Source organism: Empidonax traillii, unplaced genomic scaffold, assembly GCF_003031625.1.
Source record: "Empidonax traillii isolate 1590-97213 ecotype Southwest subspecies unplaced genomic scaffold, ASM303162v1 scaffold184:size927826, whole genome shotgun sequence".
NCBI classification, from domain to species: Eukaryota; Metazoa; Chordata; class Aves; order Passeriformes; family Tyrannidae; genus Empidonax; species Empidonax traillii.
In genome coordinates this window covers 783,091-800,466 of record NW_020955377.1, presented here as the reverse complement: position 1 = coordinate 800,466, position 17,376 = coordinate 783,091, and positions in this window count along the sequence as shown.

Sequence of the window (17,376 nt, the reverse complement as noted above, 5' to 3'; positions counted from 1 at the left end):
TGGTATAATTCTGTGCTTCATTTTTAGTTTTACAGCTTTAAAGGTAAATGAGGCAAGAATGGCCTCAGCTGGTGGAAGCTGGTTCGGTTCTGCTCTAGCTGGTTCAACAATGCCTACTGTACAAGAACCTAGATTCCTGGCTTTTAGGTCTGCTTTTTTGGGGTTTTGCTCTGTAACAATTCTTGCTTGTGCACAGTCCAGGAAATACTCTGTGGGCTGGATATAAGCTGTAAAACAGTTATATCAGGGGTAACAGACTGAAAATGAAATGCCTGCACCACTGGCGTGCAGCCCAGGTTAGAATTAATCTGCTGGCGTAACAGGAGGCGTGGGGTGGCCACGTCAGTAGCCGCAGTGATCCAATCACACGTGCAGTGCAGCAGCAGCCAGCTGTGCCACAGGCCATCTCAGACAGGCTGTCTGTCACCCCTGTCCTCTGCTGGCCCATCCCACCAGCAAGCACTTTGCAGGGCGTGCAGGCGAGCTGCTGGTGCCTTGCACACATACTGCAAGGGAGGGCTGAAATCCGGGATTACACGGTTCACACCAAACCACTCTCACACACGAGGTGAGAAGATGGGCTGGAAACACGGCCATAAACAGAGCTATGTGAAACAGCGTGTGCCAGTATGAGGGAGATGAGTACAACAGCTCTGTTAATGGTCTGGAACAGGGAGGAGGGAGTAAGGCTATTCAGTTTATGTATGATGTTAAATTTGGAGAAAGGATCGAGAATATATTCCAGGAAGACTGCAAAGTTGTGGGCTGGCAAGATAGGAAGATACAGCTTAGAAACTGTGAGGTAAGGGAAGCACAAAACACTAAGGACATCCAAGGGTTTGTGGTGAAAAACCTGTGAAAAAAATGACACCAGAAGAGGAGGGGAAGGGCAGAATGGTGGAACTGTTGGATCACTGGCTTTAGGAGTCTGAAAACGACAGTGCCTTTCCACTTGCAAATAATCATTCAAAATAACACCTAGATCTTTAATAGAAAAAATTTTAACTAACTTACATTCCTGTTCAGACCTGGAGGGAAAGGAAGATATCTTATTTCCTATTATCACCATCCCCTACTCCATCAGTTCCCTGTCAGGCTGGACATCTTAGCCTGCCTGGATGAGTTTAGTGTGTACTACCTACGTTTCCTAATGTGAGAAGATTGGATATTTTTTTTTGCATCTGAAGTGGGGGAGGGAAAGAACACTCACAATCACTTAAAAATTGTCACAACTAATTAAAAAGACTTTTAAAAAGTGTTTGAAGCCTAGAGCACTGCAAGTCCTGGTGGTTCATAGTAAACATTAGTTCATAGACGTGAATAAAGTACTGCTATTTCAGGTTGCCAAAACAATGCATTCCACATGGAAGATAAAGTCTTAAATTAGTTGTAAGAGGAGTATGTAATGCCACTGAATTGCTCAGACCTTGCACCGGAAAAACAGATACTGAAATCTGCTTAAAAAACACAAAACATGACAGATAGAGCTGAAAATGTAGAAGACAGTTTAATGACAGTACAGAAGCACAGTATTTTCAGTAGGAATCAATGATTTACAAGATTTTAATTTATTTTAAAGTGAAATTTTAAGGTGCACTTAATAAAATAATGTAGAGTTTTCTTAAAAAAAATACATTTATTGCAGAATCTTTTTTTTTAAATGTAAAATATTCTGTAATTTCCTGCATATCAGAGGTAATTACAGACTGTGTTTTAAGAACATGTATAATTCTATGATAAATAATCTCTCCTTGTTCAGTGAGAAAAAATGAATGGTAATTTATTAACATTAAAATTTGCTATTTTCTACATAATTTAAAATTATATGAAACAAGAGCTGTACTTGACTGAGTAGGAGTTACTAAGAGATTTACAGTAAACATCAAGAGAAAATATTGGAGGCAGAAGATAAACTTCTATTTTTTAGCACACGGATTTTCACTTTACTTCCTCATAAGAAAGGGCTGATTTATCAAATACTTCAGAAAATGGAAGTTTCAAGAACTTCTTTAAAAATTTTGTAGCCATATATTCAGTGTAATTGGATGTTTGCTCTATGATTCTGTGATTCTATGATTACCTTTGGACTGATTACCTTCTGCCTTAAAAATAATTTATTCTTCAAGGCTGATTTGATATGAAGAAATCTGTACCTGTAATGTAGATTTTCTATTTCAGCTGGATCGTGCTGTTAAAGACCTTGCATGACACATTCAGAATGTCATTTTTTTTTACCGTCTTCCTTAAAAAAGGAAAATCCATTAACTGGAAAAAAAATAAAAATAAACACTCAAACAGTCAAAGCCCTATTCCATCTCACAGAAAAAACAAACAAACAAACAACATATCAAAACAACAACCAAAAAATCTAACTTTCTGTGGAAAGCAAGTGTTTAATTTTCTTTTTTTTTTTCTTTTTTTTTCTCTTTTTTTTTCTCAGAATTTTGAAAGCAGTCTGAATGACCTAAATACACTGATTTCAGAAGTGGTAAATATCTCTAGCTCAGTAATACCTGGAAGATGTTGAACAATTTTAAAAATCTAGCAGTGAGCTAGATTTCAGTTTCCTTGCTTAAAAAACTTATTATTCTGAATTCATGTGGTTCACTTTGTCTTTTGAACCTAAGTTTTCATCATAGGAACTGGTATTCTTGTGGTTATGAATTTGCCTCCCCTCCACCTCATTTTTCACTGACCTACTAATTGCAATTTATTTTTCCTTAATACCTCTTAATTAAATTCCTTTTTTTTTTTGTCCTTTCTCATGTCCCTGCACCTGCTGCCCTATAACACATCTGTCAAAACAGGTGCTGTGCATTCATTTTCAACGCAATTTGAGAAGTTTCTTTCAGCATAACTTTGTAGGTAGGAAATTACTACTATTATTGGCACTTACGATAAATCTCTTTAATTTCCTAGTTAATATTTTTCCGTGGTACTTATTATAAAGACATTTAGAAAAACTTAATATAAATTTACCAGGTTTCCATATTTAAGCCCATATGTTAAGAAAGTAATAGCACCTCCAAAATAAGACTGGTCTTGGCCTTTATAATTTAATGTTCAGTAACTGAGTTCATGCTGGAGAAAGCAACTCCTACATGTGTATTATTTCATTTTCAATATTCCCACTGGTTTTCATAGTGCTGGCAGAATTTTGTGATAGATTAGTTCTATATAAATTTTTGCCTTCTTAGGAAATGTTCACATTTGGAATTCCCAGAAGGTAGTTTTAGCTCTACTTTTCTCACAGTTGATTAGAAATTCATCAGCACTATGCAAGCATTTACTGCTTGCACACTGTTTGAAGCATTAGAACTACTTTGTCAGCAAATTCTCAGTTTAATCTCATTCTGACCAACACCAATACTGTTATCTTTGTGCCTATCCATTAATTCAGATGTGTTCTTTTACTTTCACTGCAATTGCTGAAGATTAGAAATTATCTAGAAGATTAGAAGGCAAGACAGCCTGGGGTAGGAATATTTTCTGAAGGTTCAAGGCATAGTGATCACTTAACAGGAGAAAAAAAGCTCACAGTAAACTAGTTCTAATTTACCCCTGTCTATTACTCATATAGCACAGCTGTAACTTCTCGCCGTGTAAATTGAATCCAGTTCCAGTTCACAGATTGTTTTCTAAGCAGCAACTCCCAGGAGACTACTCACAGGACTTGCAAATCAGCTTGCAAGAAAATAAGAAAGAGGCAGACATAATTCTTTTGACGAACACTGAGCACAGGAAAACTAAGGGGAGTGGAAATCACAAACATACCTACAGCGCCCTGGCTAACGCAGGACAGTTTTGTATTCAGAGGCAAGCACGTGCCTTTGGGCAAAAGCCAAAGTTAGTTCAGTTTGACTTACCAATTAAAGTGAGGAACAAGGTAAGACTTTCAAGAAATTTACAGGTAAAATTGTTAAGGGTGCCTGAAAGTGAAGAAAAGTTTTGTCTGCTGGGGGGGTACAAGAGGAACCGATGCCTTCTGAAGGAATTTAGGATACCGCTTACAGCTTCTAAAGGGACTGATTTCACTTATCTCTGCTAATAAAAGCAGAGTCTTAAAACGATGGGATTTTAGAATGTTTGTCAAGCTAATGTGTGTAAATGAATTAATGTGTATCTATAAATAAAATTTAAAAAAATTAAACCTGTGTCGAAACATTGCTTTAAGAATTTGCTGTGAGGAAAACTGGGAGTTTAAGTCTGTACTTCTGTTACACTGAAATTGATGAAATAACTTTCATTTATTTTAGTTAGCGAACAATTTAATTATTTCAGCTGCAATTTGGGCTGTACACTTTCAGTATTTACTTACAGATCCCTGGAGTGTATAGGAATTCAAGTAACTATTGCAGATGCAGTCTAGGAATGTCATATGGAAGTCAAATGCTTTTTTTGTTTGTTGGTTTTGTGGTTTTTTAAGGGTTGAAAGAACTGTAAGCCCATGATTTCTTGGGGAGAAGAAATTTTCTCATAGTGTGATTTTCAGTTTCACTACAGCCTTTGGACACAACAGGAAAATACAATTTTCCTATATTTAAGAATAAAAAAATATCATTTTCATCTGGCTGTCTATCTGATGTGGGGATCATTTTCCCTATGCGTCATTGACTTAATGCTTAAACCTTTATTATTCAGGATGTCTTTCAAAAATGTCCTGGTATTAAAGGAGCAAAATAACACCCATTTTCAAAGAATTACTTGTTCATTAATCCTGCTGAGAATCACCTCCTGAAAACTGAATGAGAACTTAGTGCTTTTATGAGTGTTAAATATCATGATCTGGAAGAACCCCTTGTCTCAAATGAGAGGACAATTTATTTCTTTTTCTAATGTCTGGATTATCTAAGCTACATTATTTGTCTATTATAAATGTATTATTTGTGTAATTTATCTAAAAACACTATTTAAGTAACTATAAATATTTGACTTGTTATTAATTTTTATTGTTTTAAGACCACCATTACAAAACCTCCTCTCTGTTTCTGCCTATTCGGATTATTCTATAGGCTACAGAAGGGAAAGATAAAGAAACTATTTTTATTTTTATTTTTATTTTTATTTAGAAAACAACGGCTTTGCATCAGAACAGTCATAGAAAGTTCACCTACAAGTGATCATTTTTCAAGGATGGATGTGTGAAAAGATTTTAATGACAGTCCTGACCAGAACTTGTTAGATTGGGCATAGAATTTACAGAAAATTTATATATATTTATTGTACAGGTAGCTGTGCCCATGTCAGTCATCCTGACTTTATAATCCATGGAGAGAAATATGAACCTTGGGGATAAGAAAAATCTCATTTTCAACTAGTACTTTGGGGCAAGATGAATTGTCTCATGGAAATATCAGTTTCTTCTATGTGAGGAGTCTAAACAAATAAGTGGTCTTTCAAAACTGTTCATAATTGTTGTCAACTATTTGATAATTGGATAATACCACAACTTCATTACAACTGCAAGTTATTGCAGTAACAGCCAGTAAGAAAATACAGTTCCGGTTGACAATGCAACTAATTTTCTCAAGAACAACAAAGAAACAAAATTAAAGCAGGAGAAAAGGAGGGTTTATTCACTGTAGTAATAGGAAAAGGAGGGAAGTTTGACAAGCAGAAAAAATAAACAAACATACAACCTAAATTTTTCAGGTAGAACAATGCAGAGTATATATAGAGCAAAGATCCAAAATTAAAAGGTATAGAATTACTTGAAATCTTCACACAAAATCGACTGTACTATGTACCATGATTAATAGACGTTGTTAAAGAGTTATTAAGAATTTGCATTAAAGCTGTAATGCGGTATTAAATTTTTCAGGAATGAACTTCATAAGTTGCTGCATACATAAAAAATTATAGAACCTCAGGGAAGCTATTTAAGAAAATTACTAGGCTATTTTAGAAACATTACGGCTTATTGTTTGGACATCATATTTCTTATGAACTATTTTGCTAAAATGCAGTTTACTTATATATCTGGACATATCAAGAGAGGTAACTGAAACCAGTCAAGGCCAATATTATTGAAGGAAGTATTTCATTTTCTGCTAAAAATTCTGTGGTTACAGCTTTAGAGTATGCAGACACCTTCTGCTCCACAGTTTATAGCCTTTAGGCAAATTAGTGAATTTTATTAAGTAATGCCATTTCAAATTTCAAAAAGATAAATTTTCTGATAGTTTTTACTTTAAATTTGAAGCTGAAAAAGCTTAGTGGGCATTTAACGATAGGCTCGAACAACATCAGAGTAACAGTAGCTGATGTGTATGAGTTGAAAGAATTTAAAATGATTATGTTTAACATCACATATGCCTCCTGGCATCTCTCTTCCAAGCTGCTCGCAAGTCACGATAAGACCACAGATTGCAAAGAAACCATTGCTTATTCATGTATATGTGTTTTTAAAACCTCTTTTCAGAATATTTTTTTATTGAAAAGGAATTTTAGCACTGATTTATGTGGGAGTGGGATGGAGGCCTTCTGAAAAGCAGATTATCTTATTTCTTGTTTTCTTTATAGTTTTACAAGGGAACCTGATTTTAGTGAACAGCTAGTTCTTAACTACAAATGTGTAATTGAATTTAATATTTACAATAACAGTATTAAAAAATTCTAATGGATCATTAGTCCCAAAAATAATCTGAATCTTTTAATAAAGGTATCATTACCTCATGTTCAAACCGCTCACCTGTGCTAAAGCACTCTACTGATTCTTGGTAAATTCAGCACGACAAAATGCACTCTGAACCCTCCCTGGTAATCATGTATTCAACCTCTTAACACAATAATAATTTAAAATACTTGAAATGTGAATGTCTCCCCCATAACACAATACCAAGTGATGGGAAGACTTCGTGCAGTGCTGCAGGCTGGAGTGACTGGAAAGTGGCCCAGCAGGAAAGAACTTGGGGATCTTGGCCGACAGCGGCTGGACATGAGCCAGCAGTGTGCCCATGTGTCCCAGAAGGCCAGTGGTGTCCTGGTTGGTGTCAAAAATAGCGTGCAGGGCCAGGTCAGTGATTGTCCCCCTGTACTCGGCACTGGTATGTGTACACTGTGTCTGGTTCTGGGCCCCTCAGGACAAGAAGGACATGGAGGTGCTGGAGCAATTCCAGAGAAGGGCAGTGGAGCTGGAGAAAGGTCTGGAGAATAAACCCTATGAGGAGCAGCTGAAGGAGCTGGTTTTGTTTAGCCTGGAGAAAAAGAGACCTTATTACTCTCTACAACTACTTAAAAGGAGGTTGCAACAAGGTGGGGATCAGCTTCTTTTCCCAGCAACCGGTGACAAAATGAGAGAAAATGACCCCATACTGTGGTTGGGAATGTCCAGGTTCAACGCCATGAAGAATTCTTCACTGAGAGGATGGTTAAACATTAGAATGGGCTGCTCAGGGAGGTGGTGAAATCCCCATCCCTGAAAGTGCAGTAACTAGGCCATCCTACTCCACATATTAAAAAAAAAAAAAAAAAAATTGTTGTATTTTGCTGCAGCGTTCTGATGTGTAAAATTTTACACATGCAATCACCAAGGTCTATGTGATTCACAATAACTTGGTACCTAAATATCGCATGTTCATATGTCAAAAGAAGAGGTCTGAGGAAAAACACTGGTTTGCTTATTAAACCCAAATTAATTGGTTGTCCCCCTGTTAGTCCTGTAGAAACAGTGTTCATTAACTATTAAGGGATTTGGTGCTTAGAATTCATCTCAGTGTAAAGCAGTCTCACAGCTAAGGAATCTTCTCAAGACTTTCATATCCACTCATCAAAGTGTTTCACTGGGGTTTTGCTTTGAGGCAGTTTGTGTAATGGCAAATTAGAAAAGGGGGAAAGAGTTTTTACTTTGGCTTTCAAATGCATTGCCGTGGATCATAAATACAGTGCTATCCATGCTCTGCATTAAGGCAAATATGTATCTAATTCTACTTGTATATTTTATGCTTTTACACTGCCCTGACACTATGTACAAACTAGACTTAAAAAGAAAGTCCACCTGGGAACACTAAATAAATTTTAGTCTAAGGAGGTAAATTTCACACAGTAATGTTCTTCTTTTGCTCAACAAAGTAACAACAATGAATATGCTATTTAGACATGGCACCCGAATATTGAACCCAGAAGGCTCATGAATACATTAATATTAATTTTAATATGAATATTAATATGATTGACTAATTTTAAAAAGCTGTGTTTTTTATAATTCACCTTGAACTGGAAAATAAATGCTTTGAAATTGCATATTATACCTATCTATCACTCCATTTTGACTAGAAATAAGTTCTGCTAGTTTTTGGGGGGTTTTTTTTAGCTGATCTTTGAAACGTTACATAGAAATATTTTGGCTGAAAAAGAAAAATAATAGCATGTGATTCAAAATATAGAAAACTTCTAATCTGTTACTTCATTGGCCACATGAAGATGCCAAAATTCTTAACTTTGTCTGAATTTGAGATGACCACTAGAATCAGTGGGAAAAAATAGAAAAACAGTATTTACTGTACTTGTTATTGATGCACCCAAGTCAGAAAAACTGTAGTATATATGTGCTTGCAATTCCTCAAAATACTTTACATGTTACATTTTTGAAACATATATTCTAGAAAATTTCTTGAATAGTCGAGGTTCTGTGGTGCAGAAAAAACAGAAACATTAGCAAACCCATGAGTTATTCCCTGAAGACTGCTATTTAAAATAGCTAATATTTGCATTTCCTAGTCCTAGCATCACCCAGCTGTTGTTTCCTTTTTAGATTCATATTTTACTGAGACTTCCTCTTCCATGGTTCAGTGATCTCTCTACAACAATTGATACTCTTACCTTCCGTCACAGCTTGGTAATTTTTTTCGTAATACAGGAACCTGAAAAGGACTGAACTAGACTAACCCTACTGATTGCTACAGTGAGTCATAGAATAAAGTTGTGTTGCTTATACCCTTCGTGTCTCAGTGTTTGTGATTCTGGGGATCCTCCCAAACCTAGAACACCAGTCTCTAAGAGGATTTTTTAACAGACTTTATGTAAACAAAATCAAATCAAGCAATACCTTAGCATATGCTCGAAGTCTGCAGGGATATACAGTGAGGGATTACAACTATTACTGAAACATGGATTCACAGTCAAAAGTTAGGCTCTTTGTTTTGTAGAAAAGTGAAATAAAAAGCTCCTTAAAGCAAACATTTATTCAGTGAATAACTGTTTTTTAAGCACCACATTTTATTTTCCTTCCGTTTCAATCAATATTTTATTTCTATGTCCCTATTTTAAATGCTGTCCAGCTCAGTTCTTTCATGTTACAAGGCCTGCTTTCCACAATAATATATGATACGAGCCTATACAAAAAATTTTCAATTACTTTAAAAATAAATATGCCTTAGTTTTCCACATCAGTTGTTGATAAATTTAAGCCTTTAAGTTATGCAAATCCAGCTTACATATATTTTGGTGTTTTATAAAAAGGATTGAATAATATTAGTGTAAATTGCTAAGGTTGTCTAATTTTTAGGGTACTCCAATTGATTTGGAAGACTATAAACAGGAAGTATTCAAGAACATAATGGAAATAATAAAACTGAGAAGTTCAACCAACCTACTCTGTGAATAAACAATCAAGAATTAAGCAAACAAACCAGAAAAAATTTCCATTGTCATAAACCAACATAATCTTTTTAACACTTATATTGCTATGCATCACTGCGTTGCTTTCTTGTTGGGCAGTCTGAGACACCAGTAACACTCTTTCCCAAACACCTTGTATTTCTAGTATGCTTGTACAATCACCATTACACCTGTTATGATAATGGACTTCTTTTTGTGTTTGTTTTTTTTTTTTTTTTTTTTTAATCTTTAGTTGAAAAAAAGGATCCAAAATTATTTAAGTGCATTTCATAATTAAAAAAAAAAATTTCTTAATTAGGATTATACAATAGCTAGATATATTTAAAAATTCTATTTTTCATAATAAACTGATGAAGTAATATAAAAATATAAAAAATATTAAAAATATTTTTCTGCAGAATTTATTGGAATTGTGTAACTTAATTTGTGTAACTTAATAAGCACACAAAGCATTTAAAACATAGACTACTAAAAACAAAATATTTTGCCCTAACAATTGTGCCTACAATATAAGTACTTATTTAGTACAGACCAATCAGTCACGAATTAATTTGGTCCTGAGTTTTAACAATAGGCAAATGCTCAGAAATATTGTTAATTTCCATAATATATTTAAGTTTCAAATATATATAAATAAAGAAAATGTCTTCGACTTTTTCCTTTCCCTTGTAGTGTGAAACATATCCTTATTGCTTACGGAAATCTCTAAGAGAAGCAGTTTGGGCTAACAAAAGAATCTGCACATAAGAACTCTGAAAGCTTCATTTCAGCTAAGTGTTTGTCTTCTGGCTCTTTCAAAATCATCCTCATTATCTGCCTGCCTACTGGAAAGGTGTCACTCAACAGCAGATTCCTCAAACATGTTGGCAGATGTCTTCTTTGAAACACCTGCTGGGTGGCCAAGGTATCAGTTAAATTATGTTGTCATCTGGAGAGAAGCACTAAGCTGCTAAACTAGATATGAACACTGGATGCTTAGTGACCTTTGCATAGAAATAGTGCTTCTACCCATAAACATTTTAAGGTCACGGGATTTATTCCAGTTCCTCACAAAGGCTGACATTTTGCAAGAGCCAGGAGTAACTCTGGGCTGACTTTTGTTACCTAGGAGATATCTCCCTTTGGTATCCATTAGTGCAGGTCAAACTAATTCAGAATGTGAGGCCATTAGACTCGATAAAGTTTCAGAGGAAAAGGACTTTTAGTGTTGCAGATGGTGGAGTTGTACCAAGAATACTTTTCATCTTCATTCTGTTCTGTACGGCTGCTCATGAGAATTTATACCCTGGATACTTTGATAATGAAATTTCTTCGAAAAGACGGTGGTGCGCAGAAAACCAACAGCTTGTCCTTCATTCCCTGTCACTTTGGTCTTCTGCTGTTGGGGCAGTAACATAAGTCACTTGCAAGCAAATTGGTCAGAATCAAGTTAGGTGCTACAGAAGGGCCTGTGTGTAGCCGTGCCTGTGCTCTCAGCAGCAACACTGCCCCCAAATCTCCTTCCCATCTTGTAGTGGTTTTGAGTCCAGGCCTTCCTTGGTGACCAGGTTGTAACCAAGGAACCAAGGCCATGTTCCCAGTATTCCATATGATTTTTACGTAAGCAAGAGGATAAATAAGAAGGGAGAGGAAGCTCTCGCTCTCTTTCTTCCAGGGGACCGAAGGTGAAGGTTCTCTGCTGTCGTTCTGCCTGAGAGAAGGAGTGAGGTCTGGTGCGCCTCGTTGTCCTTGAGCAGCAGATAGTGCTGGCAGTTGTTGGTGCAGTTTTTTCTGCTACCTTGAGGGAAGTATTTGCTTTTTATCCCTTTTTCCCTTTTTCCCTTTTCCCTTTCCCTTCCTTTTCCCTTTTGGGGGGTTCCCTGTGGTTGTTATATTGTATATAATTCTATTTATATATATAAATGTGTTTCACTTGGGATTCGGTTTGGTTTGGGTTCTATCGATTATTTTATTACTGTGGTCTTTTCAGTCTGTCCGAGAGAGGGAGAGGGAGGGGGAAGGTTCTGTCCCTGTGGTTCGAGCACTTGGTTGGGAGCCAAATCCACCTTGGGACACCATCTGCAGTTTGTGTCAGTCCCCTCCAGCTTGTGCTTCAGTTCTTTTGGGAATGTTGTGGTTCCCAGATACATTTAGATTTGAATCCTGATATATTAGATTACTAGGATTTTACCTTTACTTTTTTATGGCAAAAATGGGCTCTTTGTTTAAAGATCCCAAACACAGCTAAAAAAATGTGAGCTGTGAGTCTACCAACCCAGAGACAAACAGGGCTAGAAGTAAAGAGTACAGAGCTTTTTAAATTGTATGAAAACTGAACAATGTTTATTTTTTCACACACCTTGTCCATTTAAAAATTAATACCACCCCGTATTATTGGTGACAGTTAATGTTGAAATGACAACTCAAGAGAGATGGAGAAAAAAGACAGTACTTTTATTTGTCAAAATCAAAATTAGGTTATGAACACCAAACCACAACAACCACAGATTACTTATTGACATATACTCTGGTAAACAGAATCACAGACACCAAACCCCACACACATGGGAAAATATGACTTAAATCTTTATAAAAATTTCTTTTTGACATGTATATGAGATTCGAAGAAAGTGATCCCTTTTCTATTTTGTTATTTTCATTTTTCTCCTTTTTTTCTTTCCCATTTCTCATCATTCTCCATTTTAGTTATTAGGCCAAGTAATGTGATAAAGAGTAGAAAATTCAATACAATTAGCATGAATCTAAAGAGTCTGACCGCAAGTTTTGTACTGTCTCTCAGTTTTTTAATCTAGTTAATGAATCAGATTGTGGATCATAAAATAAATTTATACAATTTTAAGTTCACGTAGAGAGCTTTATAGCTCACTTGGTAAAGCTGAATGTTAAATGGGAAACTAAAGTAATTGAATAACCTGGGATAAATATATCTAATGTTCATAAAGATCTGATAAAAATTGTACTTGAACCCTGCTTTAGTCTTAGGGGATTGCGACACTGAAAGTCAAGAAGAAAAATATCTGACCCCCCAGAGTATAAAAAATATAATTAGAATTAATATGTGAAGACACCGTGTATCTTCGTCATTGTTGATACATGGACTAAGACCACCTTCAAGATTAATAAAAAAAAATATGAAGTAGTTGTTCAGTAAAAAAAAGTAAAACTCTATATAATAAATCTCAGCCCAGATTCTTGGTGTGCACAAAATCCTTTCAAATACTTGAATGTTGGAACCCAGAGATTTATCTTGAATACAGTTTTAACAGAGATTTTACCATAACCTAGTTATATTCCATATGAAATGTACAACTTTATCATTTCAAAAATGGAAATGTGGTTATAAAATACCATCATTATATTTTGTTAGATAAGTCCCTAGGTACTCCAGCTCTTGCTCTGTGTGTATCTTCTGCATTTCTGAGTAAATTCTAAAGTATAGGGTTTTTACATTTAAAAAAAAAAATCAAATCTTCTTGGAATTAATTTTACAATATTAAGTTTTCAAGGTCTGTGTCTACACATTTAGCCTGAATTAAATTAACAAACAAACTCCACAAAAACAGAAAAGTTCTCCACTGCAGAAAAAATGAAGAGAAGAACTGAAGGGAAAAACTGAAGACTGTAGAGTCTTACTTCTCAAAATTGGTAAGGTGTTTTTCCTACCCTGTAAAGTGACGTAGACAACAAAGTTCTTAGTATTTTTTCATATTTATATGCAGGATAAATTCACCTTTGATAGCAAGAAAACCTTGCACATAAGTGTTTATGCATACTAGGGTATTAAGTATATGTAAATATGCCTCAGTTCTTTAATACCTTGAGGTAGAGCAAAGAGAAGATGATGCACACATTTGCTTCCTCATATGTAATCTAAACACACACTCTTTCAGTTGGAAGCCATTACCCCCTTTTCCTATCTCTACATGACCTTGTAAAGAGACCTTCTTCAAAAGGTCTTCAGCTGTGCTGATCAGTTGCAATTTCAGAAACTTAAAAGACTTTACAGCTATTCTGTTGCAAAATATTTCTCCTAAAAAGCAATTTTCACACATAGAGTGTGTTACACCTACACTCACAAATGGAGAAAGCAATGAAAATGACACATGAACTGGAAGCTTAGTTTAAATAGTAATAACTTTGGAAATCGTTGATATTAATCAGTAACCATTGATCATTTCATTAAGAAATATTGAATTCTGTACATCTGAAAATAAAACGTGCAACCTATTCAATATTTTAGGTGCCATCATAAAAACAGGAGGTTTTGGAGACCATTCTGCAAACTTTTTTTTTATGCTAATGGATGACTTTCTTTACAAAGTTTACTAGTATTTTTGTAGACCTGACATGCCTATGGATATGAAATGAAATAGGAAAATGAGTGGCATAGGAGCCTGTTTAAAATGAACTGCGAGTATTTTTATAACGTTAGTTTTATAAAATGAACATGAACTTCAGCATGCACATGGTTGTTTATGTCTGCAGCTTATGGAGAGCATTAATATATTTAACAAATTTTATTTTAACTAAAATAAGAATTAGAGTAAAGACAACTCTCTCCTTTGTTATTCTACTTTGACTCAAACTTAGTGGTTTATAAATACACTGCTCATTTTTATTTCTTCCAGTTTAATTTTCTTTTGATACTGAAATTTCCTGTTTACACAAATGAAGAAGTCATATTCTCCATATCCCCTCTTATCACTCTGTGCAAGTCCTCTTTCAATGTTAGTGGTTTCCAGTTTCTTTCCAAAAAGGGGATTCTTGCTGAAATTTACTGCTCTTGTTAAATCCTCATTATTTCCTTTCTTTTAATCGAGAGCCAGTACTGGAAACGTATTACTTGACTCTAATAGAGATTTATTCCTACTATTGTTGCCAGACCTCTTTTGTCACCTTTATTTTTATCCTCTCTCTCTGTCCTCTTCCTTCTCATTTATCAGACTTTTTATTACAATTAAATGTTAAACCTCTGAGGTTCAACTGTTCCATTCCTTCAGGAATTAGAGAAAAATCAGACAGCAAGAGAAAGTGATTTTAAAACTAAATGGTTAGAGAAGCAATCATTTTTTAAAATTAGGTTTACTCTATTTCATGTCTTCTTTTTACCCATCTTGTGCTCAAATTCATTGATCCTGTCTTGAGAGCCGATCTCAAAGAAAAAAAAAATCCTCCCCATCAATATTTGTGTTTAAAAGTAAAGCTCTACACTTTGCTTACTGCAGACATAAAAGGAAATTTACAACAGCAGCTGAAGTGAAAGATAATAGAAGTGCCTCAAAGTATGGTAGGATGTGGTAGGAAACTTCTATGTGTTCATGAGCTGAAAAGACCACGAGACAGGAATAAGATCAATAATGCCTCGCTCCAAGTATTATATGGAGAACTTCAATAATTCATGGAATTTAAATATATATTTGACTAAGAATAAGGAGAGAACACAGCTATTGAGGAAAAGAGATAAAATGCAGAAGGTAAGGAGGTTTTTATTTCTGCTAAAGGGGATCCAGTTTTCTGGTAAATAGACTTGGAAACAGACATCAGAAGCAGCATTTCACACATAAGGGAAAAAAAAAAATCAGCAACCAAAAAAACCCAACCCAAAAGCAAACAAACAAACAAAATACCAATGAAGCCCACAAACAGAAATCTTCATGCCTGACAGAATAAGGAGGCAGATCCCCTTTGTCCTGCCCTTTAACACTTTTAAAGGCATAATAGTGGGCTGTCAGCAGTGGATTGAAGATTGACATTTGAGAAAAAGTTTTAAAAACAGTGAATCATTTTCTTTAGTATGATATTGTTTAACTTATAAATGATGGATGAAAATGTTTTCAAAAGTTACAGCAAAGAGCCATTGGAATATTGTAATAAAAAAGAAGGGTGTGGTGGAAAGAAGTTTTGAAACATGAAACATTTTCGGAAATTTGGCAAATTACCTTTTTAGTGTAGGAAATGGAAACTACAGTAAGGAAGAAGACCTTATTCGAACTTAAGAACCAGGAAAACACTAATATGTTAATTGATGTTTCACTGCTCCAGAAAACAGGGGAAATCTGTTTCTAGATAAATGGATTTTAATCTGTAGCACTGAGATGCTACCCAAAATGTATACAGTAAATAATACAATAAAAAATAAACACATACACACACACAAATAAATTAGTCTTTTTATAATCAAAAAAATCATTAAACATGTATCTCTGAGTATTTAAAGTGTCCACATAAGCTGCAAGTTACTTAGCATTTTAGAAACCCGCACACAGTGATACATTTAGAATATAATAAGGGGGTGGGTATTTCTGATACAGTACCTGCATTGGTATACATGCACATATAATAAAGTTTTTGCTTTACAGTTCTAAATAAGGATAGGAAAATTAACTTTACTTTTAATTTCTTGAACCAAAAGTGCAATGACTTGCACTCGCTTCTGAAAAGAGGGAATTTTGTACGTTAGATCACTGGAGTTGCAAATCTCCCTGTCAAGGCAGGGTCATGTATAGCAGGTCACACAGGAACTCACCCAGACAGGATTTGATAGTCTGCAGAGAGGATACCCTGTGACCTCCCTGAGCAGCCTGTCCCAGGGCTCTGCTACCCTCAATGTAAAGAAATTCCTCCTCACACTGAGGTGGAACTTGCCGTGTTTTAGTTCACAGCCATTGCTCCTCGTCCTGTCACTGGGCACCACTGAAAAGCGTCTGGCACCACCTTCGAGATATTTCTATCCTTTGATGAGATACTCCCTCAATCTTCTCTTCTCCAGACTGAACAGGTCCAGCTCCCTCAGTCTCCCTTCATAAGAAAGAACCTCCATTCCCTTAGTCATATTTTTGGCCCTCCACTGGACCCTCTCCAGTCGTTCCTTATCTTTCTGTACTGAGAAACCCCAAACTGTATGTTCCCTGTAAAGTCTGAGGGCTTAAGACCATATATACTCATATAAAACATAGCCACCAAAACCATAAAAACCCCTTTTCTCTAGAAATTGTTAAAATCACTATCAGCATACAGCGCCTAAGGACAACACAGAAAGAAAAAATGGATAAAAACACAAGTTACATTAAATGCAAAAATATGCTAATTAGTGCAGAACCTTTCTTTGTGTGGCTATTTCCAAATGAGATTTATAAAATTAATTTTTAACTTAAAGTAAATTTCATTTACTTTCTCTGCATTGCCCCATAATAGCATTTTCCCTTGTTCATAACTCATTTCCCATTTGTTTCTTGTCTTCCAGAACTTTATTTTTTCCTTTGAGCTTACAATTTAGGAATATAATATGTATGTCTAAGGCTTTGTAATTAAAAAAATCTGCACTCAGTCAGCAGTCCTTTATTTCACTAACATTTAATTGGCCAGCCCAGTGGCATAAAAGAAATGCACTGAATTACTAATTTACAATCCAAAGTCTAGGGTAGGTGTCAGAATACCACAGTGTGCAACTCTTTACTTACAAAGCATCCATCCTTGTTTTTCACGGGTAAATGAAGGTTACAACACATTCATAAGAAGTTTTACTCACATATTGAGGTTTGCAGACTGTGCAGGACTGCATCTTCTCAAAAGCAGGAATTGTTGGGGTTATTTCCAAACCTTTTGCTTTTACTGTAATTAGTTGTAATTGGCCTTTTCTTTGGAAATAAATACCTATATATCATTTAGTATAGTATAGAGTATCTATTTACAAAGAATTTTAAAACTCCACATAATATTATGTTCTAAACCTAGAATAACCAGTTAGTAGATTCGACT